The 27,335-nt window shown below is 38.2% G+C and overlaps 1 protein-coding gene across 1 annotated transcript in view; it reads left to right on the top strand.

Annotated features, from left to right (window-relative positions):
• EDIL3 (EGF-like repeats and discoidin I-like domains 3) overlaps positions 1-27,335 on the top strand; it is a 190,868-nt gene that overhangs the window by 9,387 nt on the left and 154,146 nt on the right. The window lies entirely within an intron of this gene.

Below are 27,335 nucleotides of genomic sequence, written 5' to 3'. Positions count from 1 at the left end.
GTGTGTTCTGTTCTGAAGTCTATAGCTTATAGTTTCACATCTCTCTTATAGCAGTGTTTTATGTGGAAATCACTGTAAGACAGATTTTTAAACAGGAACTATCAGATAATCAGGCCACTTGACTCATTAGGAGATGTTCTCAAAGGTTACGGAATTCTACTGAAAGGCAATCAATAGATATTAATAAAAATAGTTTGACAAATTAAGTCTTAATTTTCAGTTTCTGTGTAGCCTGAAGAGTGCATACTGCACAGAATTCTAAATTGAGTCGACTAAAGGGGTGTAAGCAGAATGGCTTAATAAATGGCATTAAATGCAGCACAGAAAATGTTGTAAGTGATAATTGTAAAATGTTTGTGCCAAGACAATTGCCTTTTGTGTTGATTGCTAGTAAATCTGTTGTGAAAATATGGGCTCAAGTCAAAATTGGTTAAAATGCTAAAATAATGGATATCCATAGAATCATAGAATACCAGGTTGGAAGGGACCTCAAGGATCATCTGGTCCAACCTTTCTTGGCAAAAGCAGGGTCTAGACAAGATGGCCCAGCACCCTGTCCAGCCAAATGTTAAAAGTGTCCAATGTTGGGGAATCCACCACTTCCCTGGGGAGATTATGCCAATGGATGATTGTTCTCTTTGTGAAAAATTTTCCTCTGTGCCCAATCAGAATCTCCCCAGGAGCAACTTGTACCCATTATCCCTTGTCTTTTCCATGTGACTCCTTGTAAAAAGGGAGTCTCCATCTTCTTTGTAGCCACTCTTTAATTACTGGAACACCGTGATAAGGTCTCCCCTAAGCCTTCTTTTCTCAAGGCTGAACAAACCCAGTTCTCTCAGCCTTTCCTCATATGGCAGGCTTCCCAGTCCTTTGATCCCCTTTGTGGCCCTTCTCTGGACCCTCTCCAGCCTGTCCACATCTTTTTTGCATAGCAGGCACCAAAACTGAACACAGTATTCCAGGTGTAGCCTGGGAATGGAGTGGGATTATGACTTCTTTATCTCTGTTGCTGATGCCCTTGTTGATGCAACCCAGCGTCCTGTTGGCTTTCTTCTCCGCAGCAGCACACTGTTCACTCATATTGAGCTTGTTGTCCACGAGGACCCCCAGGTCCCTTTCCACAGAGCTGCTCCCCAGCTGGGTAGATCTCAGCCTGTGCAGCACTCCTGGATTGTGTTTTCCCAGGTGCAAGACCTTACACTTGTCCTTGTTGAACTTCGTAAGGTTCCTATTAACCCACTCTTCCAGCCTATCCAGGTCTTCCTGCAGGGCGGATCTCCCTTCCGAAGTGTCCAGTTCCCCACTCAGTTTGGTATCATCAGCAAAATTCATCAGGGCACACTTGATCCCATCATCCACATCACTTATGAAGATATTAAACAGCGTTGAGCCCAATATCGAACCCTGGGGGACCCCACTTGTGACAGGTTGCTAGTTTGAAAAGGAGCTATTTACCAACACTCTCTGGGTGCAGCCTGTCAGCCAGTTCCCCACCCACCACACAGACCACTTGTCTAGACCATAACACATCAGTTTCTCTCAGAGGAGGCTGTGGGAAACCTTATCAAAATCCTTGGAGAAATCCAGGTAGACAACATCTACCGCTCACCCACATAAACCGAGCAGGTTACTTTGTCGTAGAAGGCAATTGGGTTTGTCAGGCATGATTTGCCCTTGGTGAATCTGTGTTGGCTTTTCCCAGTCACGTGCTTCATTTGACTTGCGATAGCCCCCAGGAGGATTCATTCCATAACTTTTGCCAGGGACTGAAGTAAGACTGATGGGCCTATAATTTCCTGGATCCTCCGTTAAGCCCTTCTTGTAGATGGGGGTGACATTAGCCTTCTTCCAGTCTTCTGGGATGTCCCCTGATCTCCATGGCTTCTCAAAGATTATGGAGACCGGCCTTGCAATGACATCAGCCAGCTCTCTCAACACCCTCAGGTGAATAATGTCAGGGCCCATCGATTTGTAGGGGTCAGGTTCCTGTAATAGTTCACATACCAGCTCTTCCTTCACTGACGGTGGGTCTGTGTTTACATCAACCTGGATTTTTGTTCCCAAGGCCTGGGGCCCAACAGTGCTGGCAAAGACAGAGATGAAGAAAGTGTTGAGAACCTCTGCCTTTTCAGTGTTGTTGGTGAATAATTCACCTCTCCTGTTTAACAGTGGGCCAGTATTTTCCTTCTGTTTCTGCTTGTTGTTTACATACCTGAAGGAACCCTTTCTTGTAGTTTTTGACACCTCTGGCCAATTTCAATTTGAGCTGAGCTTTTGCTTTTCTAATTGCATCTCTGCACACCCTGGCAATGCCCTTGTAGTTCTCAATGTATTAAGAATGTATTGTATTTGTCCGCTTTTCCATCTCTGATACGCTTCTCTTTTGGTTTTGAGCAGACTCAGAAGCTCGCAGTTAAGCAAAGGGGGACTCTTGCTCCACATAATTCCGTTACCTTTAAAGGGGACGAACTGTTCTTGTGCTTCCAGGAGTGTGTTCTTGAAAAACTCCCAGCACTCGCTAGCTCCTTTATCCTCCATGGAAGCTTCCCATGGAATCCCTCCCAGTTGAACTCTGAGTGTTTGCTCTTCTAAAATCAAAAACCTTTGTGTGCTCAGCAGGATCCCAAACTCCACAATATTGTGATCGCTGCAGCCAGGCTATCTCTAATCAAGATATTACAAAGCAGATTTTCTTTGTTGCTTACCTTTTCTCCAGGAGAAGGGTCTGGGCACCCATTGCAACCTACCATCTGTACTGAAGTCTCCTTCCTTACCAGTTCCATCTGGGTGGAAGCATCAGACATCTCAAGGGCTTTCTCTGTAGAAACACAGGTTTTAACTCTGAGGAGAGAACCACCATTATGGCAGAGACCTAGAGCACTTCACTGGGCTGTGGGCCTACAAGCAGGGTGCACGGCCCTTCTCACGTGCCCTTCTGCATGAACTGCTGTGTAAACTACTGCACCCTCTCGATCCCTGTTTGCACACCCTGTTCGAGCGCTCCTGGTTGCTAGCGCTCCCTAGGGATGTTTAAACCTCCCGTGGTTGCTCCTGACAATGCCCAAGGTGCATCAGCCTCTCTCGGGAGAGCTGCCCGCTCTTGGTGGGGCTCTCTGCTCTTCCTCAAGTTGCACTGGCTCCAGGAATCTGCCTGTACACCTTGATCTAGCACTCATCCATGGAACTTACCATCGCCACAGCTGCATGCTTTGCCAACTGAGTGCTGCTTTCAGTTTCACCGCGTCTAAAAAAAAAGCATTTAAAAATATTGCATCAGCATCAGTAAATTGAGCAAGTAATCCTTGAAACACTTTTCAAGGATTGTGATACACATCCATGTTCATTTAGACTGGAGCTAATATTTTATTAAAAGAACCTCTGTATTTGAGTACTGAAGCTGAACTTCATTGGGATAGTATCACAGAATCACAGAAGAGCTGAGGTTGGCAGTGACCTCTGGACATCACTTAGTCTTAATCCTCTGCTCAAGCATGGTCAACCAGACCATGTCCAGTTGGGGTTTGTCTCCCTGTGAGACTCCACAACCTCTCTGGGCAACCTGTTCCAGTGATTGACCACGCTCACAGTAAAAAAAAAGTTTTTGTGTGTTCAGGTGGAATTTCCTATGTTTTAAGTTGTGCCCATTGTCTCTTGTCACTGGATACCACTGAAAAGAGTCTGGCTCCATCTTCTTTACACTATCCCATCAGGTATTTTTATATACTTGGGTAAGATCTCCCTGAGGCACCTCTTCTCCAGACTGAGCAGTCCCAGCTCATGCAGCCTCTCCTTGTATGAAAGATGCTCCAGTCCCTTCTTCATCTTTGTGGCCCTTTGCTGGATTTGCTCCAGTAAGTCCATGTCTCTCTTGTACTGGGGAGCCCAGAGCTGGACTCAGTACTGCAGATGTGTCTCACCAGTGCTGAGCAGAGGGAAGGATCACCTCCCTTGACCTGCTGGCCATGGTCTGCCTAATGCAGCCCAGGGTGCTGTTGGCAATTGAAAAAAGGTAGTTAATACACTCTTGGGTTTAATCAGAATGTCTCTTTCATAAAGCATTTTGAAGTATATGACTATTCTTAAAAGTCTACTTAGTACCATTGATATTGAGATGATCATCCACAATGTTTGTAGGTAGTGGAAAGTTTAGTACCTTTGTGAAAAATATCCTGTCACATAAACCCTATCCTGAAAATCATGTCACACTTCTTTTTTTGCATTTACAAATTTGTTATTTGAAAGTACAAACTGGCAAGGAATGAGTAGTTGTAGTCACACACTAGAGCGTTTGACAAAAGAGCAGTGGAACATACTGAGGGAGATTTTATGCATTTTAGTCTAATTAAAAAGACAAACGAAAAACATCCAGACTCTTGTTGCCAGAGCTACTGCTCAGGATGAGACCTTGCAAAGATAAATAAGGTTTGTGAGCATGGGTTGGTCCGCAAAACACATCACCAGCCCCTGTTTTCAATGGGAGGGATGAAGTTCTCGGTAGTAGATCATGTTTTGATTAAAAGTTCCAACACTGATACCAAGACTTGCATACAAACATGTTCAGAAAAGCATGATTGTAGGTGATGGAGAACTGTCACAAAATGGTGAGGTGTGGACTCTCAACCCAGGTGCTATTTAGTTGGAAATTTCAAGTATATAAAGTCTACTAAAGGCATGGTGCTCCAGAAACAAGACTTGGCACGCTGCAGATCAGACCTGCCTGGCCTGTGTGTGCTGGAAGGGAGGCATCTCCTATGAGCCAGGTCCATTTCCACTGGGTTCCTCTCTGCAGCTGACCAGGATGTTTGCCCTACTTTAAGGGATGAAGAAGAGACAGAAGAAGGAACAGAAAAAAATAAGAGTGGTTTCCCTCTTTTCTTTTTCACATTTTGCTAATGTGATATGTCTGTGGCCTGATATGTTTTAAACTGGCTTCAAACAAGTGGGCAGAATAAGCCAATTATGTTTTACCAGATCTGCCAGTAAAATAGGCAGCACATAAAAATCTGTGGAGAGCTTATGTTAACAGCCAAGGGAAATTGCTCTTTGGATAGGTACTCTAACGTTGTCTGGAAAAAGAAGCCTGCAAATAATTCAACCACTTTGAAAGAAAGAGGTCTTGGTGCGCGACAGCTGTAGCAGATTAAAACAGCTGAATCCAGTACATGACACATCGCGAACTAATGGAATAAATATTCTGGTACACAACTTCATGCACATTTCACATCCATTAGTACCTCTGAAGTAGTCCACGTGCCTGTGAAATTTGCTGACATTGCTGCAAGGCTGTTTGTAGTGAAGTTCCATATTATGTTGACTTTGTTGTTTAGTGTTGTTTATTTTGGCTGGTGAGGAAAGATCTGGAGATCCGTAGTTTCTACGAGGCCATGCAAGCACTGGTTAGAACAAAATGGTGTTTTCTGCAGAGTCTCATGTTATGCTTGTCGATGCTCATCAGCTGCAGCACAGACTTGGCCCTGTCCTGGACTCCTTGGTTCTATATAAGCTTGAAGAGCTAAGTGTTTAAAATAGGTCTCTCACCACCTTTTTTTTTTTTTTCTTTTTTTTTCTGTATTTGTGTGTTTAAAAACATGAAAAACATGTGGTTTATTTTTTAAATTGCTAGTAGATTGTTAGTGCCCTTAAGAGAGTTCCTTGTATTAGATCATTTTTGTATGTATGCCATTATCTCTGCCAAATATTAATCAGAGATCTGTATGTTCTTGTCCGACTCTTAAGAAATGAACTGCTGCAGAACTTTTTATACTTTTAAAATATACCAGTCATTAAGAATTATCAATAAGGCTCAGGAATTAATTACTCTTCTGTTTTGCTAGAAATAGGGTGGTAGCTTTATAGATTCACTTTCTTGTTCCTTTAGTTTCTTGGCTAATGTAAAGTAGTTTTGATGTTTTTGAGGAGACCAGATGACCTAATTTCTCATAAAATTTAGACTTAAGAAATAAATGTTCTTAAAGTACCATTCCTGTTTGTGTTCCCGTTTTATATAATATAGTGTGCTCCTGGATTTTTATGCAGAAGAATATGACTCAACGGCATGGAAACAACTTACTAAAATAAAAAAGCCAGAAGGAAGCTGATTCTTTAGCTGAAAAGGCAAATTGGTCTTTAATGAGATGATAATTCTGGCATCCTAAGAGATTCAGATTAGAAGATTTTAGACTTCTTAGGCAAAAATAATCAGATGGAAAGCCTGGTGGTGTTGAGGTTAATGCAAGTTCTAAATGCAGTGCAGTTCCAGAGTAAAAGAAACAAAAATTAAAAGCTGAATATTGAAACCCAGAGACAGATGGACATTACTGTTGTTTCTTTCTTTTCCCCTCTAAGTTATTTTCCAGATGTTTTTTGAAAAACTATTTATGTAAAGGGCTCATTAAGCAGAGCAAATTTCATCGTGATTTGGAATCACATTTGCTTACCTTTTTCTCCTCATGTATGTTTACTTATATTTAAAATAATGAATTAGGGAAATATTTTTATGTTACTATAAAGAGATGCAATAGTGCATAAACACTTTTTCTTTTCTCCAGTAATAAATATTCTTATGCTCAGAAGTAGAAGAATAAGAGTGCCCAAATGTTTCTCTGAAAAAATTTAATCTTTCTAACTGGGAAAAGTTGCCATTAGTAGCTCAGAAATTTCTTTTCACTCTGTAACTCCGTGAGATCTGATGCCTTTGTATGCTCACTCCCTTTTTATTTAAAAAATATTTTTATATTCTGTTAAGTCATTCACTTAAGGGTGCAAGGTCTGATCTTTGCTGTTCAGTACTCCATTCCAGATGCAAAATTCTCTTAAATGTTTAAAACAGTGTAGAATAATGTATCTACTCTACTCTCTTAGTATTTTTTCTGCGCAGTACCAGAATACTAAATGAACTTGTTAAAATTGAAACTGGAATATATACAGCTAGTATTGTCTTGAACAAATATACCTTGTTCTTAAGTATGTTAAAGGCTGAGAACTATTGGTATAAGTGGGCACAGCTCTGAATGTAGAAGAATTGTGCTGGTATAGACCAGATGAGATTTTTATTTTACTTTTTTCAACAAAGGAGTACCCACAGAATCCCATTTTACTTGCATAAGGGGAATAACTAAATGTTTTAGCTCTTAATTGGTTTGGTTTGTTGTTGTTGGGGCTTTTTTTAATATAGATATAATTACAGGAACTTCCTAATAAGTTTATGGTTGAAAGTTTTTCCTATTAGGCTACTGAATAAATGCAGGATTTATTGCAAGGAGTAAACAAAACAGAGGAATTACATGAGATAATCTAATAAAACAGGAATCAGAATTTGAAAGACCAAAGCTCATTATTGAACTTCTATGAAAATTATCAGTCAAAATAACAGGAAGAAAAAAGTCCTTTCAGTTCTCAGAGAAATATTTTTATTTGATAACCCTTCAGCGTAAGTTAATCAGATGTTGGAGTAATCTGGATAATGAATGAACTGAAATGGTCCTGCTATACCCCAGCTCCAGCTGGCTCATAAAGAGCCATCTGAGGCACGTCTCACTGTTCTTACCTCGTGTCAGAGTAAGGTCAGCTTTTTGTCTGGACTTGTTGCTATTTAGTCAGACATGCCTGAGCTGCACCAGCTAATGTCAGCTGTTAATAACCAGGCTGAAGGACCCCCACTGGTTCCTCTCCTCTTCCTTCATTTGCCTAGTAAGTTATCTGGGATGGTTGTTTTGGGGTTGAAAAGACACTATATGCCATGTGCTCATCTTTACGTGCACCCATGGCTACTGGATCTTGGCACAGATGGGGAGAAGTACAGCTACTCCAGCGTGGTGTTATTCAGGATGAGTTTTCACACTTCAGCTATTTAATGGCAAGGTGAGTCAGGCATCCTTTTTCTTTTCTTTTGAATTTGGGCCCAGTATGGATAATGAGGACTTAAGTGAAATGCTGACTCTATGAAGCATATGAATAATTTCATTTAGAGATATTGGGAGTTTTTCAAGTTGTATCACAGGTGTACAGCTTTCTCAATTTGATGATGCTATAAAATAATGATTAATAATAATTCAGTGATATTTATGTTATAATATTAATGACCAAAATTATTAGGGCATGAGATTCTGTGCTAAGTTATGATTGTTGAATTAATATTTCAAATGTATTACTTGAGCTGAACACCTGCTTGAGAATTGCCATTGCATCATGAGTTAGGAGAGTCAATATGTTATTTCCTATGTTAAAAAAGAGTAATCAATGAGATTAAAATTAATATTTTCAGCTAGTCCTCTCTGGCTATACCTGTAATATTAGAATATTATTGAGGTACAAACTCTCCAGTCATCCATACCATCTTCATTTTGAATCATGCACTGGACTGATTCCACTGTAAACCAGGCAATTCTGAAGTCTGGAAAAGCATGTGCGAGGGGTTGACTTGGACTTGGGCTTGATTTTTTGTCTCTGAAACTAGAAAGGGTGAGGTAGAATTCAAGCTACGTGATTTGGTGAAGCCACACTTCAGCTTCCTTGGTATTTATGATACTATTTCAGCTTACGTGTCTCTTCATGCATAATTGGTGCAAATACGCATAGTTCCACTCTTCTGATCTGTGCTTTTGACAAATATCTAATTCAAATAGGCATGAATGCATGCAAGATTTTAATGTTTTTTCAAATGGATGGGTACAAGACATGCATATATAATCTACTTTGTTTATTTGCCCATATCCTACACTTATTCCCTCCCCCTTTCCTAACAGACTAACAGGGGTGGTCAAAATAGCCTGGAATGTTTTGGTTTACCCTAAGAGCATTTCCTACACAGAGAATGGGATACAAATGGTCAGACTTCAAATCCTCATGGAGATGCTTCTAATATTGCATTTCAATTCATATACATCTCTTTCTTGCCCTCCCTCTCTACATCACTGCATCCACACAAACATATAGTCTTGCAGAAAGATGTGTAACTGTCACCTGGGTAATGCATTTGTTATTCCTTTTACTCACCAAAAAGAGCATGGAAAGAAGTGCAGGTTGCAGCTAATTATCCCATGTAACATCCCTCACTCACGAAGATGGTGTTAGGAGCAGTACGCGTGTGCATGGATTCAGAGCTTCTATTTCAGAGGGAAAGTCCAAGATATCTGTAAATGCCAGAGTCCTTTCTCTAAATCCCAGCCAGTATGTTTTGTAGTTCCTCATGGCTTTGAACAGCAATAACTATTTGGCTTCTGTTGACTATGTTTGCTCAACTGGTCCTTCTAGCTGCAGGTGTACGAAAAACTAGAGACAAAAGAATAGATGCTGCTGTGGTAACTGCCTTAAAGTTAATTTTTCTTCTAAATGTACTTAACATTTTTCATGGAGCCTGGTGCCTTTTATGGTGTAAACAGAAACACGACAGAAGTAAAGTTTCTCTTGTCCATGCAGGTATCTGTGTATCTTAGTGGAGTGATGCCCATGTTGTGCAAAGTGCTTCACTCTTCAAGTTTAAATCTGGAAGAAAAAGAGTTGGCGGCACAAGGCAGACAAAGCACTAGGCAGAATTGATTCCGCTAAATAATCTATGACAAATCAATAAGTCAGGTACTGCTATAGCATCTTAGAGATTTGCTGGTTTCTTCACTGTATCAGAGGAGGCCTGGATTTTAACCTGAGTTGCAACACTGCCAATTCAGTTAGCTGTTAGAGGTCTGCCAAGGTGTTTGCATCCAGTTAGAAGCTAGTTCATGCAAAGTATATTTTTCAAACACAAAGGGATTTTTTTTTTTTTCAAATGCTGTATGAGTAATTTCTAGTATGTATTTATTAAGCCTTTTGAAGTACAAACAATGGGAAACGTTGAGAGAGTTATTAGAGACTATTAACAAAGGGAAGAGGTACGAATGGTTTGTTGTGAAAAAAAAAATAGATGCGGTATGATGAGATGCATGTAAAAGATGAACAATTAATGCAATAGAATGCCAAGTTTTGAAGATTATGTCTATATTCAAATTGTGAATTCTTTTTTTTTTTTTTTCCTTTTTATTGACTTCTTTGTTTGTAATGCTAACCTTTAGGAACATTTGCTGACAATGACCTGGTCTCATTTCAAACCTAGTCTGGAAGCAACTACAGCTTCAAATGCATATTTAAGGCTAAATGAACTGGCTATGAATCAACAATTAATGTGCTCTATTAAAAAAAAGAAAACAACAACAAACCCACCCCCCCCCCGAACAAATGAAAAAAACCCAAAGCAAGGCAAAAAAATTATGGTAGTCCCCAAACTGTCAGATGTGTTGTAGCAAAAGCCATTGATGGGGAAAAATATGATCAAGGTATGTTATCATTCTTCTTTCTTTCTTTGGTCTGGGGAGTTGTGGGAGAGGTTTGATACAATCATACGAAGAAGGTGTTGCTGTGGGATCTCAGGCAAAGAGAGCACTGCTTATCCAGTGAGATAATGGATCCTCAGATATTAGGATACTTAAATGAATCCTTCATGCAAATGTTTCTTAGCTTCAAGTTGATTTGACCAGGAAGAAGGGGCATGCACATGTTAAGTTTTGCTGTTTCAGAAATTTATTCTGCAGAAATACCTGCATTCCTTGCTGTAACTCATAAAGGATTAAAGCTGTAAGCAAAATTAGACTATGTTAGCTACTGAACTGGTCTTGTGGCCTCTGGCAGCTTGACACATTGTCCCGTTTCCTGAGAAATGACAGAAGAGGGACGCTGCCTGTGAGGTTGCACTGGGGAGGCCAAAGAAAGTGTCTGCAAAGTTGTTCAGTTGCAACATCCAAATGCTGCTTCCCATTGAGTGTTTTGCTGTGTGGGTGTCACCAAGGCTTTTTGCCAAGATGAGGTGAACAGTCATGTGCTTTGACAGTATGTCAGATGGACAAAGACAGAGACGTGATCCCAGAAACAGTGTGCCATGAGATGCAATGAATGGTAAGTGCCAAGAAAGGGCAAAGCTGGGGAAAAGGTAGCACATTATTAGAAATGTACCTGAACAGGAGAACGGAGATCTTTCATGTCCAGTTCTTCTCCAACATGATAATAACATAGGCATTCATTAAAAAATGCTTATTTCCTAGTTTATTCGCCAATTGCAGTGACTAGAGGTTTAGGAAGAGTGAAAAGCTCAGTTCCGAGATGTTTATGCACAAAGCGATAAGTTGCATTTAGTTAAGGTGAAAATTAGATTCTCAGTGAGAACCTACAGTGAGTACATACTCAGTGGAATATATTTGTCTAAGTATTAATATTGTTTAAAAGGCATCATAAAACCCAAAACACACCATTTTCAGATATGCAAAACCACTTTTTGTGTTTAGTTCTGCACACAAAACCCCTGTTCTCGTGGTAGATGAGTCCTTCCACTATATTAACCAGCGTTCTGCTGTTGGGACAGTATGAATTAATAACATTCGTACTGTGGCAAAAAGAGTTACCATCATTAGTAGAGATTCTTAGCTACATAGATATGCCTGAGCAAAGGTCCTGAGAAGTCGTTGCAGCCCTATGCTGGCACAAGATCTGCATATGCACAGGCAGTGGTAAGATCAAGGCTTGTAACAGAATTGTGATTGTGGATCAGGCCTCAAAGCCCTGAGAAACAAGTAAGAAAAATATTTTTTAACAGCTGAAACTCAGTGTATTAGATTACTGTTGTCTAGAAATATAAAACACCATATCCAGTTCTGAATATGGCAAAGTAAATTTGAATTGGCATTAGATTAAACAAAGACATTCTTGAAGATGTCTTCTTGGGTTTCTCCACGTGTAAGAAAGATGGGGGCAGTAAGGGTGTGGAATAATACGAAGGCAGAGACATGCCAACATATTTAAGTACAAATGTACTCTTGTTGAAAGAGAGACAGAGGTATGTCTTGATTAAAAATTCTTATTACTTTCGTCTCCTTCTTAGGCAGGTCAGCTTTTTAATCATCAGTTATATTATTCATTATGAACAGTCTAATGAGGCCAGAATTTGATCCTGTAAGATTAATTTTTGCAGATAGGAAAACTGCGTTGTCAGTGTCATTTGATTTATTCAGAAATATGACTGAATGGGCTATAATTTATAAAGGGGGAACTATAATGGTCATAAAAAGAAAATATTTAATTTCAGCTTCTGCTTTTCCTGGCATGAAATAAGAAACATCTGCAGGAGTCATTAGCTCATAGCTGAACAATACATTAGCCTAAGTCAGCAACAAAAGTAAGCAGTGGATTAACTTTGTCCTCACTAGTGGTGTCACTGGGATCAGTCTTAGTTATACTAAAACAACAGACCCTGATCAATGTAGCATAAACAAAGTAATTAAATATATCAATCTGAATGCAAGTTGTGGATACTTCCAAAACATCAGTATGTTCATCACTTGCCCTCTCAGGGTGGAAGAAGGGACCTGAGCACTTTCAAAGAATCAGTAATCCAAAATTAAATAGATTAATTATGTTTCAAGTATTGCAACTGAATATATGAATGCCCAAAGACCATGAAATAAAAAGTTTTCTAAAATAAGGAATGTGAATATTAAACTAGCAGACGATGAATCTTGATACCGTTTAGAATTGGGATGTGTTAAGCATTTCTTTCATGCATCTTGCAGTTAAATACAGAAAGAATTAAATTACACAGTTCTTGTCCGGCCTTGCTGAAATCAAACTGATAGCAATACTTTTAGAGAAATATCCGACCCTTGTTTAGGAAAGGAAATATTAAAACTACAATAATCTGGTTGATCAGAATTGAATTAAATAGCATTTTCTTTTTATAGTTTCATTTGCCACTGAATTTAATTTCATACTCTCTCTGTAACAAGCAGTATTGTATCCGTGTTGCTCATGAGCTGTGTTCATTCAAAAATGGTTCATAGTAGTTCCACTGTTCTTCTTTGACTTGGCAGCCCTAAATCACAGCCCTGTTTGTTGCCTACCATTTGCAAATTTTGTCTACTTCAGCTCTACAGGGCTGATTGTCCTGTGAGACATAGAATCATGTGATGTTACAGAATACCTTTTGCCTGTCCAAGAAGGCGGCTACATTTTCTGTGCTGAAGTCACTTAGCTTGGTGGGACAGGTCTTCCTGGAACCTGAGAAGTCTACTGGTTGAGTGAGAGAGGAGATGGGACTTGTGGGTGCGAGTTAACAAGTCTAGTTTGTTTGTACCTTTACAGTCTTCACTACCATATTTGGATAGGAAGGAGACAATTTAGCTTTATAAACACAGAATTTTTTTTATGTCTTTACCCAGTGTGTGGTACATGAAACACCGTGGCAATGGTCTGTCTGGTGAGAATTGGAGCAGCAAAGAGAATGTGATTAATAGAAAACCAGAGTGCAGTACAGTGAAACGTAACGGCAATGGCCTACCTGGTGAGAACAAAGTGATGAAGGGAGCGTGATTAAAAGGAATCAAAACGACCTAGCAAAACAGCTGAGTAGTAGCACAAGAGAAGGGGGGGGAATTGATTCCACAGTTCAAGTGAAACTTAGGAAAATTAAGTTTTGCTGATTAGTAAGTGGCATGTGTAGTCTGTAGAACTACACATTTCCACTCTTTGGGAATACAGAAGGTATTGAAGAATCTGGAGAAGGGTCCTCAAACCCTTTGTCAGGGCAAAATGGTGACAGAGGAGCTGAGAATACAGGTGTCGTGCTTCAGGGAAAGTAGAAAAATATGCTCAGTTTATGGGGTTGTATGGTAAACAAAATCATGCCACACTATTTGTGTAACTACAGTTACAAAAGAAGCAGTGCATTTAGTAACTGATGAATTGAGCATTTTCCAAAGAACTGAAGCACATTCATAGTACTTTTTTTTTTTTAAAGATTTTTTTTCAAATATACGTGCACTGTAAAATTTTTAACAAGTGTTCAGGGTTCATTATTCACAAGCATGAAACTTGAATAGACTTGGATTTCTGATTGGCTATGAGGATTCATCAACATTAGGACCAGAACAGACCATTAGGAAATACAGTATGACCTCCTGTAAATCACAGTGTGTCATCACATGCAAATATTGCTGCATGGAGTCCAAAGAGCCAGACTAAAGCTTTGCATTTCTCAGGAAGCTTCCAAATGTGATATATACAGAAAGAAGAGGGGATTTTAGAGTAGGGAATTTGATGAGGTGGGAGAAGCCCAGCTGATCTAGTTGGCAATCTCTGCTCTAAATGTAGCTGGAAAATGCCATTTTTTCGATTATGCATATTTCAGGGTATTTTTTTTTCCTGACCATTTACCTGACTACCACTGTGGTACAATATACAGTTACATCTTCATCTAGAAACATCATGTTTTGAGGTGAATGTTTCCAATTTACTGAACTTTGTTATCTTTGTCAGCACAATGTGTTTAAAAAGAAAGCAAAAAGCTTTTCAGCATCAGATTTATTTTCTATATGTAAATAGTGCTCAGGTGCTTCTCTATTTATGTTTCCATCACCTGAGTTACAGAACTCTCTAACCCTTATTTCTGATTATTTCTAGTGTTTCTTGTTCTGGTAACATTTCTGAGGTGATAATTTTCTCCGTCTTTGATATTTTCAAGTCTTTCCTGAATTGTAGACACAAGAACTGGATACCTTAATCCAAATCTGTTTTAGCAGTGTTATAAGAAGTAGTAAACTAATTTTATGGGGGTTTTTAAGATATATTATGTCTCTATATCCAGGAATCTCCTAATATTAAAAAGGAGTGTGTGAGATGATGGAAAATGGACTGTATGACACACAGCAAAATAATTCTTTGATCAGTGGGTAAATATAGATTGCTGATGAGAAAGCCATGGAGCGAGAAAAGATATTAATCTGGCATGCAATCATACAGCAGAATCATTGTCATGTAGGCAACTGGATATTGCAAGCTCTACATAGGACTGTGCAGAGTACAGTATCAACAGTGGTCCCAACTTGAAAGAGGGGGAGAGTGCAGTGTGTGCATTTGAACAAAGTGTAGGGTTGTGTGATTCAATGTGATGAGCAGCCAGAGAGAAGCTGAATGTAGAAATAAAGTTTCCCATAAATATTCCAGTAGTAATGTTGATGAATGAAAGGATGAGCGGTATGAAACCCCATAGTATTTTTAAATGCACCAGAACTGATCAGCAGCTTAGTGTCAGGGATAAACTGAGGGTTCTGTTTTTACTCCAGACAACTTCAATAGTTATTTAAAAACAAATATTAGTACTGGCTGTTATCCAATATAGTGTGCCCTAAACAAAACCAGATGAGAAATGATAAATTCTTCTGGATTGTTCTGACCACCTTCAACACATTTTTGGAGGATGTTCCTGAACATGGACTCTTTGTGGGTCCAGATGTATCCCTGGTTAACATAACACCAGGTACAACTGGCATTATGGCGATGGCATTCTTACTGAAAAGATAAAGGAAAAAGCAACCTGTGATAATGATAAGAGGTGGAGGCAACCTGTAAACATAATTTTATTGCAGAGCAGCAGCAGGTAACAGGCTCATACTTGCAAGAGGTGATGCAGACTAGAGGACATCTATGGGATATCCTTTTGAAAGGCTTACGAGGACCTTATTCACCCTCCGGTTTGGCATGGGAGAGCTGGAGGAAGTTTGATATATGAACAACCTAAAGAATTAGTGTCACTAGCATCATAGGTTGGAAACAAATCCCCAAACCACAGTAGTTATTCAAACAATTTGGGACACTTATTCATGGAATATCATACTTGAAGATGTACACAGCATACAGAAAAAACAAGGAAGTTTATATCCAGTAAAAAGTCTAATTGATTTGCAAGATTCCATCAGGAGATTTTTGGAAAGTAATTTGGACTTTTATTTAAAAAAAACCCCAACATCGCACTTGTCACTGTGCAGTGCAGAACAAACAATACAGAAAACAGACTAGAAGTACCCTTTAAAGGCTTCAAGGTGACTAAGAAAGGCAAAAGGACTTTTAGAAGATGAAGGAGAGGAAACACGGACAGAAAATGTTTTGGTTTGCTTGTTTTCAGTTTACTGTTTCAATTTTTATGGATAACATGGATTTACCATTAACTTCTTTCCTCCATAATGTTATTAGGAAACAACATCTGCCATTCCTTAGTTTTTACCAAGTTCCTCAATCCACCAAAGTGACTGCCACTTTTTAAGTTGCCTGGTAAATCAGGTATAAGACTATATGAAGGAAAAGAAAGCTTATTAAATTGATCTGTCCTCTCTGCTGAGGAGCACGAAGCTTCTGCCAGTATAAAAAAAAAAACAAACAAAAAAAACCCCCTCTCCTGTGACCTGATTGACCGCCTTGAGGCACAGTAGCCAACCACAGACCTGCAACTACTGACCTTCCCCAGACTTGTAAGGCCAGGTGCGGAGTGAAGGCTGAAGATTTTTGCACTATAATACGTTTACATTTTGGAAAACAGTTAGAACCTCTTTAAGCTTCTCACTCATTGGGGTGTGCATTTGTATGGCAAAATGGTAGCAAAATTTATATGATCACTTTCTGCTGGGAAAGCTTGACCTAATTACAGAGGAATTAATTATCCTGGAGTTATAAGCTCGGATTTTGTCCTGGCTAGACTAAACTCCAGTGATTTCAGTGGAGTTTCTGTCTGTATTATATAGGTCTGAATTGTCCCTTAGTGGTGTGAGGAAGCATTTAAAAATTCTCAAACTGCAAGATAGTACAGTAAAAGAAGCACAGCCAGTGGAAGGTAATATAAATGTGTATTTGATTGATTTATTCCAGGTCACCAGGAGACAATAAATTCAGTCAGTAACTTTTACATTTATAAAGTGAATCTCATGTAAAGACCTTTGTGTGGTGCAAAGAATCAATAAGAAGATACATAAGTGAAGGAAATCCAGTCAAATATTGGCTGTTTCACTTTAGTCATTGACTGCAGATAGCAATCAGACATTTTGCTCTATCAGCCTACAGTAGGAGGGCATCTATGTATGTATATATGTGTGGTTTGTTTTTTTTTTTACATATATAGTGTGTCATTTTGTCCTTTTAATGCAGAGTCATGGCTAAAATTCACTAGGTTAAAACATGGAATATTTATGAAGTAGAAGAATTTGCTCACCAGATGAATATTTCATGACTACTATTTTTTATGTCTATTTCTTGAATATATCTTGCATTTAGTCATAATAATCTTTGATGTAGAAAGCTCTTGCAGAATGCTGTACATAGTAATTAACATAGACTTTAAAACATGTGGTTTAATTTAAAATTTAATATTCTAGCGAATTTCCTTAAGGGGATTATTTTCCGTTCAGTGAAGTCATCATAAAATTCCTAGTGAAAAAAATGTTTTGGAGAGGAAAAAAATTGATTTTGTTTGACAAAATATTGTGGGATTAATTTTTGTCTTTTAGTTAAGTCAGTGGAATTATTTCAAGTTTACTTTGTTATTAGATACTGGAATTAGATACTATTTCATGTTGATGTTAATAATGCTGTATAAAGCTGAGCAACTGAAAATGCAATAAAACTGCATCTGCTAGCATTATAGGCATTTAGATTGCCCATCTTTAAACCTGAACTTTTTTTTGCATGAATATTAACTGGAAAATGCCATGGGGGCCATGCAAATTATTCATGAATGTGAGTTAAATTCAGAAGGAATATTTTACTTTAAAAACTAACACATATTTCTTTGACCTAAAAACTAACAGAAAAAGGTTTAACCTAAAAACTTGGGAAATTATTCACGAAAATATATTAATGAATTTCATTTTTATTTTTGTGAGACAATGTTTATTGATGTCTAATTTTGAAATTTTTAAAAAATATTTCAAGTGTTTTAAAATTGTTGGGTTTTTATTTTGTCTCTTAAAAGGGTTGAAATTAAGATGAAGTATTTCACTACAAGCATGAAAGTTTTAGGTTGACCCAGATACAAAGTTTTTCACTTCTGCTTAATATATACTATTTTTTTTTCCATTGGGGGGGGAGGGAGAATACCCAACAAAAGATTATTCTTCAGGTTCTGTCCTGAAGAAAGCAATTAATGATGGAGAAGACAAGCTAGTAATTTCTTTTTCCTTCATCCACTTAACTGTAATGAAAATCAATCGTGTTCCAGTCAAGGTTTTCTCAGTAGTTCCTCTGAGTTAAGTATGTGAGTATTTGCCTGTCATTTTCCCAGATCTCCAGAAACATACACTTAGAGCACTTAAATGTATTTACCTTGAACATTAGAAATGAAGACTATGGAAGCAGTAGGGATTTTTCCATCACTGTCATTGTAATTATCCTTTAAACGTAATGTATTTCAATAATGATAGTATGACAGTCAACATGTCACAAAATGCATGTTAGATCGCTATCTAAAGAGATTGAAAGGTGGCAAATACTTAAAGGAAAAAAAGTTGAGTAACTGTAGAAATATATTTTGTTTCTCTCCCATTGCACAGCCCTTCTGTTAATTGTTCTTTAAACACAATGCGATTCACTGAATTGCAGCAGGGTTGAGGTGTGAAGGGACCTTTGGTGGTCCTCTGGTCCAGCACCCCTGCTCAAGCAGGGCCACCTAGAGCTGGTTGCCCAGGACCATGTCAAGATGGCTTTTGGATATCTCCAAGGAGGGAGACTCCACAACCTCTCTGGTCCTGTAAGAAAAATATAAAAATCTTACATATTGTCCAGTGTCCAGAATCCAGAATGGTGAGTGCTTTGACAGCCCAAACAAAAGTGCCACATCAGCAGATAAGAGGTAAGGCTACGGGTCTTGTACTCAGTGGTTCAGAGCACCATACAGCTTTGGTGTGTACCCTGCATTTCTGTACACCTTTTTACAAAGAACACAAGGCATTACTGCATCCAGAAGAAAGGATCTAAGTATTGATTTACATTATTCTGACCTGAACTGACCAAGTAAAAAGCGTTTGTGACATCTCAAGTGTCAAGGAGAACAGCTTATATGAATTGTAATCCTTGTTTTTGTGATGGTCTGCAACAGCGTGCAGTGGAGATACAAGTGTGTAGAAGTGCTCTAGACTCCACCAAACATACGTTGGAAGGGGGTGACGCAAGGAGAGGTTTTGCCATCTGTTTGCAGCATGGAAGAGGGAAAATCAAAAGGAATTAAGGACAGATGTTTAACACAGCTCTCCAGAGATAGACAGCTCTTATTTCTCATGGTGGGAGGTGCTGGTTGGAATTGCTTTTGAAATGCAGCCTTTGGAGAGGGTGCTAAGCATCCTCTGAAAACACAGAACTCTGCTTCTGATGGAAGGTGCACAGAAAATGAATAAATCTGCTCTGAGGAACACATGGAAAAGTAGGAGTGAGGTGGGTTTCAGAAAATCCATATAGTCAGGATGAAAAAAATCTTTAAAAAAAAACAGCTCAAAATCAATAGGCCTGACTCTTACACTAATGAAAATTGAAAGGTGTGGAGGAGCACCAGAGTGCTGACTGACGGCTGCTGTGAAAATGCTTCTTACAGGGGTGAAGTCAGAGAGGCTGATAAACTTTCCACTTCTAGTGGCTTTATTCATTAAGATAAAAGAAAAATCAATGCAAATTATCTTCACTTGTTCATGAGAAAAGGTCTTGAGTATTCAAGTTTTAATTATTTTGTGAAAAATTAAGAACAGTATATAGATGACAGATTAAGGGGAAAAATGTAGTATTTCTGAGAAGAATAAAGAAACATCACACCAGGTGTAGTTTTTTACCTCATACCACCATGTTGTCTCTTGCATATGTTTGCATACAGCAAAACCATGTTAGTGTCAGCAAGAGAGAAAAACAACTGTTTTTACACTTACATTTAAACATGTTTCTCTTTCGGCATTGCTGTTTGTTGAGATACAGTTGTCGGCAAAGAACTTCGCGTGCTCACTAAAACCAGTCTAGGGCACAGTAATGTGTTCAAACTGCCCCAGGTTTAAAGTAAGCTTCTTTGTTGCTCATATATTGGGACAGAACAATGTGCTAGGTTTGAAAAGGTCCAGGTTCAGTATGGACTCTGCAGATATCCTTAGGTAAATAGATATTTTCTATGAGTTATTGTTGCTGTTTTTAACATAGACATATGGTAATAAATTCTTTGAGATCTAGATGAGGGCAGTGTTTTATTGAAGCTGGACATTATTGACACTGTTTTGCCACAGTCTACATCATACATATTTTTCAACATATATTTTTCAATATTAAACACTAATGGATTCAAATATATTTAGGTATTTATTCCGGTTGTACTGGAGTTAAATATAAAGCCAGTATTAGCTACAAAGGTAATAGGATCTTTTGTTTCTGCCCAATCAGAAAAGTTAGAAGTGAATACTCGTATGTCAATCATTCCTTAAACAGTATGTTCCAGTCTCCAAAATTTACCTGAGCAATCGAAATATTGTTTTATTCATTTAAAAATATCTGCTTTGTCTTTCTTGCACCAGGACTCAAGTCTTCTCTTTTCTATACCCGTATTCATGCCATGTAGCTTTATGGTGGGGTATTTCCTGTTCCTTATTCCTGAGGTTACTAAAAAAAGATTAAAAACACATACCGCACCAAAGCAGTATGTCTCCCTGCATGGGACTCCTCTAACACCACATCCTTCATTTTAGCTGCCGTCTGCTCCTTTGAATTCTCCTCTTGGCACGTCATACAATTTACAACTCAAATTTTCTGTGATGAAGATTGTGTTGCATGGAAATTATCTCAGTAAAGCAGTATGCCGGCCCTCAGTCATGCTGAAAAGAGTACTATAGACTTGGATTTAAAAAAAAAAAGTTAGTTCTTCTGTAGGGCCTATGAACCAAGCAAGGCATTTGAGCTGAGAACTGTACGCCCCTGGTCCTATGCGGTTTTGTTTAGTATGTTGTAGAGTATTTTCTATGAAACAGTGACTATTGAGTACTTTTCCTTTTGTCTTGATGCAATCTAAAGACTTTTCATACGATGACAAAATTGTTGTCTGTTTGTTGGTTTACACAGCTTCTTTCCCCAGAAAGGATGGCAGTACAATCTTTGTAACTGGCATGTCAGAAAATTTGCCAAAACCCACAAAGTATTTGGGAAAGCACTGAAAATTGCAGGTTACATATTTGTCCTGAAATTTTAGGGTTTGAAAGTCATTGGGTTTTCCTGTGTGTTTATTGAACTTCCTAGTATGTATTTCAGTGAGGCAAGCTGGTCAATCTGGTCGTAATTTGCTGGCAGCAGACTGGCTGGTTGAGGTTAGTCTGGGGTAAGAAACGGCACAATAGCGTCGCAGAAAATTCATGCATTAAAGTTGGAATCTGATGTTACAGGACCATGAACAGCAGGGGTTTATTTGTCTTAACTACTATTTTCTGCTCTGTTTTGAGCATTGTTTATTGTCTTTTGAATCTTTCCTCATTCTATTGGATGTTGGGTATTGGATATTGTCACGTAGTATGGTAGTAATTCTACCCTTTTATTTCTGGTGGAAGATTTGGTGATGCTCAGACCCTGTTCAACCTTTACTTATCTCAGTCCCACTTTGTTTCAGCCTGAATTCTTGTACCTTTGAGAAAGCCTTGCTCTCCTCCCTTGCACAGAAAGCAAGTGCCAGGAGTTGCCCAGCTTTGAGTAAACTGTTCTCAAAAGCAGATCAAACTGCCCTCTCAGTCAGCCTCTGTCATCTGCGGATTGAGATGCAACACATTTTCAGCCCATAATACAAAGGAATGGTATATCTGGCATGGCACCAGTACCTTTGACTTGGCCTGGATCAAGTACTTGGGTACACATCTGCAGTGAGAGCTAATCCAGCCTCCTGTACAAGTCCAAAACCAGACTCCAACACACTGTGAGCATCTGAGTGGGCTTTTATTGTGGGTTTTTTTCCCAAGAGGGAGAATATCTGTAAAATAAAAATTATCATCATCATCATCATTATTACTTTGCAGTGTAATGTATAATGTTATTTTAAAATTCTCCATTCATGTAAGAATAGGTGGTCAAATTTCCCTTAAAACACACAAAAACAACCAAGCGAAAATGCTTAAGGCAAGTGACTGAAATATGAAAATATCAAATTATTTGGCTTGGAAGGTGAAGCTTTCTATGTGTAACTATGGGGATATCCTGGATAGGTTTTTGCATCCATAAGTGTAACAGATGCTAGCAGGTACCTACTTAACCATAACTATATTTTATAGTCTTTTTTTAGTATTCAATTTTAAGGTTATGCATTTAGATGCTGGAGAATGTTCTTAGAAATCTAAAGAAGCAAAGTCTACTGCACATTGATTTATGGTCTTAGTCAGTTATTTGAGTACACTTGGTTTTGTACATAAAAGTGCTAGCATATTTTCTGATTACATTCTTTGCTCTTTTGGAACATGCACATCTTCTCAAAACTGCATATGGCAACGTGTGTGTGTGTGTGTGTGTGTGTGTGTAAAACTGTGTGATATTTCAAGTCATGACTGACTACTCCTGGTCTCAGAATTGCAGGTTTAAGTACTGTTGTGCCTTTGGCAGCACTTGAAACCTTGGCAAGAGCTGCAACTGACTAAGAACTGAATAATTGTTTTAAAACCAAATCTTTTTACACTGTTTTCCTTAAGCAGAATATCCTGCCAAATACTAGGCTCAGTGGGCACTGCGTTGACTGCCTTGTTCTACAGAGTTGTAAATGTGAAGGCACTAACCACAAAAATCATTATCTAATCCTGTCTTCTGAAAAATGTAGAATTTCACCTAACTAAATCTTTTATTTCATATTTAAACACGTTTTCATTCAGCACCAGACCCTGATGCTTAGAAAATAAAGACTAGCAAGAATGAATTAACCACCTCTATTGGCATTTCCAACACTGTCATTTTAAGACACTAGTATTCTAGATTTTACTAACATCTGAAATTTTGCTTAGATACACACTTTTTGTTAGAAATTTGTTTCTTGAAATAAAATAATGAAGAGAAGAAAGAGTAAGTTCTTCATACGCTTTAAGTGCTTAAGTGGATGTAAACCTATGCAGAGTGATAGGTTTCCTCTATTAAGTGCCACAGGCATTTCCATGGCTTCTTAATTAATGACTTTGTTTTCCATTTAACATCTGTCATCCAAGCAGACTTTTATCAGTTCATAGTGAGTTATCACCGACATGCACTAGTGAGTTGCCTGGTGTCTTCCTTCTTGTTTTGTTTTGTTTTGTTTTTCAAGAATAGCTGCAAACACGACTTAGCCAGCTGAAGCTAGAAGGAGGCACTGCTGTTCCCAAGGGCCTGTGAATGGTGAAGAATGTGCTGGTGACCCAGTACTACAATTACAATTAACACACATAACAGAACAAGCCAAACCTCACTCTTAAACTGTGAGATAAAAACCTCTTACTCACACCAACAGATGTATCTTTGACCAACTGGCATAAATGGTGCATTTTCCAGAATCTTCACATTCACGCATCTTGAAAACAATCTGGTTTTTTTAGGGTTTGCTTCCCCTCTTTATAACTAGGGGTGATGATTATTTATATCAGTTGTTGCAGGGGCAGACAGTTGAGTTGGTTGAGTTAGTTGTTACGAGTAGGTCAGATAGCGTTAATCATCTGAGCTGTGTCTTTAGCACATTTAACCTGACAGCATGGGACAGAGTGAGGCTGGGTGCAAGGGGGATTTTGGTGGAAACACAGCTTGTTTCAGCTCTCTGCTTGATGACGGGTTGCCTCATCAGTCATGCCAATAGTGCCCACAGGGCCATGTTGAGAACTAAAGAAGATTGAGCCAGTTTATGGAAAAATGAACTGAAGTCTGTTGAATGGGGAGCGGGTGAAGAGGCAGACTTCTTAAGCGCGTATTTTCAATGAAACATCTGTAGCATTAAAATCACATTCTTAATGACTGATGCTGAGTTTTTGGGAAGTCAGTCAGTCAGTTGTGGTAGCATGCAGGTCCTCTGAGACCCTGAAATCTGATGCTGAGGGGAATATCATTTATTTTTGATGTTGCATTCAGAAAAAATTTTATTTGTTCTTGGATTCCGCTCTTCACAGGTGGTTCATTTGGATAATTTTGTAGAGCTCTGGCATAGCCTTTTCCATAGAGGTAATGTCATATATCTAAGTTTATTCTTTAATTTATGAGTCTTACGTTTCATTTGAACGTTAAAGGCAAACATATTTCACATTAATATAAAATTTCACAAGCCTTAATATAAACACAAAACTAATGTAATGTGACGTAATACATAATATAATATAGCACACTGTTACACTGAATCTGCTTCCCTCAACTTTCCTGTGCTTCAAAGTTCAGATTTTTTCCTGACCTGTCAAGGCTTCTACCTTTGTAACAGAAATAATCAGAAGTCTGACACAGGTATTCAGATACTCTCCAAGCATTGCCTTCTTACATTATCTCTCTTAAACTATGTTGGACGATACGTATCCTGGTATATGCTTTCCAAATCTGCCCATCTCTTCTTGGATTTTTTTCCCCGCTAATACCATGCAGTGTTATTCACCTCTAAGGAAAACATGATTAAGTTTTCAAAGTGAACATCAGATTTTCTCTGAGAAGGTAAAAACTAATGTTTGTGCTGCCATATATCTTATTATATTTTGTCAATGATGCATTAAAACAGGAAGAAAATGTTCTTGAAAATGCTTTAAAGCTGCAGAGTAATTTACAGTTTAAGGACATGCAATGCTGTTATCAGACCGTAACTTGAGGATGTCTATGGCTGTTTTGGGGCTTTTTTGTCAAATGCCTGGCTCCTCTGTGCAAGTCTCGCAGCTCTGGAGTCAGAAGGAGAAAACCAGGCTGATGGTGATCCACCACACAGTGTAGTGAGTCACCAGCTTGTGCCACCTCAGTTGAGCAAGGCAATTCCAGCTTACTCCCTCTCCACCCCTCTGAAATAAGTAAAGAAAGCAAATTACAGATAATTACTATGGAAATGACTCACTGTATAAATAGCTTTTAAAAATAACTGCTAGTTTTAAATCACTGCTGATGGAAAAAAAAAGTGGTGTTGTATAGGAAATTTTTGGTGTGGCAATTTAGTGCATTTACTTAAAGAGCGGAAAGCAGAGTGCTGACATTGCATTTGAGCTGGTATGATAAAGCAAAAATAGTGTGTTCTTAGAGTATTCAATAGCTTACTGAAGGCTGTTTTTTTAAACACGGTTTATCAAGCTATGGGGGGTGAAAGAAGTCCTGGCACATATAGCAAGAGAATAAGTTCATTTGATTTTTAAAAAAAGTGTTCATGAAGTACAAACAAGTTCATAACTGCATTTTCGTGTCTATTTTTAATATGCATTTTTAATTTCTGTCTAGGGTTAAGAAATCTAGTATTGACAAGCAGAACTAGGTCTGTTCCATTTTACAAAAGCAGTTCTAACTAACTCTAGTCTAACTCAGATAAGAAATGAACATACTCTATTCCTGAAAGAGCCTAAACTAGAAATCAAATAGTCAAAATTAATTAAATAATCAGAAAAGTAACATTATTGGCATAGCTGTCTTGACATCTGAATGATTTACTTCAGCTGAGATTCAGCTATCCTATTTTATTCAGATATGTACCTAAGTGCAGAGTGGTTCCACTGAAACAACCATCAGAGTAATAAGAGAATCCCGTTTTGAATTGCTAATGCTGGTATTCATCCCAATAATTAAGTTTAAGAATATTATTCAAATAGCAGTCTGAAAAAGATTGTTACTGGAATGAATATTCTTTGTATAATTGGACAATTTTGTTTAACCCGTTTTAATACACAGTCACTAGTACTTTTAATTATTTGTTGCTCAAGCAGCAGTTGAGCTTGCAGCTAATACAGATTTTGGGTATTTGTAAAATTTAATAATGGAACTTCTAACTAACTTTCATGTTCTGTTCTGTTTGTGTAGTCGTCCTCTCTGCCACTGGTAACTTGAGAAATTACAACATGCTTGATTGACTTAGTTTGTAGTTTGTTTATTTACTTCTGATTCTGTTGTTTTTAAGATTTAAATATTCAGTTTCTTTTTGTGGAATCAGCTGTCATGTTGTTGTTGAACTAGTGATGTATCTGATTAGTTCAATTTAGAAACAGTAGGGTGGTATTTTCCCTTCTTTCTTCCATTGTCTTGAAATCCTCTACTGTTACAAACACATTTTACTTAAATTCAGTAATTATACAGTAAAAAAACATGTTATTGTGAAACTTAAAAGCTTAATGTGATCTCTCTATATATACAGCTCAGAATAGATTAATCTAGTTTCAAAACATACATCTAGACACTAAATGAGGAGTTAAAAAAGGGAAGGGTTAGCCTGTTAAATACCCTGTTTAGGTCATTTTAGCTTATGCGTTTCATAATGTACTGTTCTTGTAATGTAGCCTTCTTAAGTGTTTATTTGAACACCAAGCTATATAAATAAAAATAACCTATTTACCTCAGGAAACTTTAGTTAGAGACAAGATAGTTTGCTGGTGCTTCAGACAGTAATTCATTATTTTCTATCGATTGGATTTGACAGCCCCCAAAAGGACACCTTGCTCCTCTGCAATTCGAAATAACTGATGTGTCCAGCATTAATTGTCACATACAGTTGCATATAGAATATTGTACTGAATTAACCAAGCTTTATAGTTGGTCTCAAATGCAATTGGTGTCTGTTGACAAGGTCTCTGCTATGTCTGACAAAGTTTCACTAAAAAGAGGACAGATCTTCCTGCTCCTTACCTAATTTCTCCCAACATAATACACGGAGTGATACTGAAAGGAAAGAAGTCAGTTTACCAAGCATGGCACTGATCTTTGAGAAAATGTTTGAAATCTTTATCCATGCCAAGTGCAAGCTCTGAAGCTGTCAGGGTGGATCAATGTCTGCCATTGCTGTAGGAGTGTTGTTTGTATGGAACTGATTCTGCAAGAAATCAAACAAAAGAATCTTCCATTTCAATGAGTAGAAGACACTCCTTAAAAGAGAAAAAATAAAAGTGTTTAGTATCTTAAGAGGGTCTCTATATCACATTTATGGAGAGTCCTGTCAGACTTCTAGGCGCTTTTAGAGTATCCAAGTGAGAAACACTTGATTGCTACTTTTTCTGTCATTGAAAACTTTGAAAGACTGTGAGAAGACAGTTTTTATGATGCATGTGTATATAAAACATACTGACTGCAAGGAGAGAAAGAACTAGGTCACTGATGTACTTTTAAAATACAGTTTTACTGTGAATATGTCTGTTTCTTTCTTTTGAATGTACAGGTAATAGATAGTCTACAGTCAAAGGTGCTTTCTGATGGTAACTTAAGGCAATTTAATGGTTATCTATTGCCAAAAGGGAAAGGGTTCTTGTATGAAGATATGGATTTTTATTACTTTCCTCAGACAATAAACAGCTGGATTGGAGAGTCAAACAGGCAACTGCCTCCCTCCCGCCCCCCCT

This window comes from Pygoscelis adeliae, unplaced genomic scaffold, assembly GCF_000699105.1.
Source record: "Pygoscelis adeliae isolate BGI_AS28 unplaced genomic scaffold, ASM69910v1 Scaffold19, whole genome shotgun sequence".
NCBI classification, from domain to species: Eukaryota; Metazoa; Chordata; class Aves; order Sphenisciformes; family Spheniscidae; genus Pygoscelis; species Pygoscelis adeliae.
Note: the sequence above shows the minus strand (reverse complement) of the source record. Positions and strands in the feature narration are given on the sequence as shown.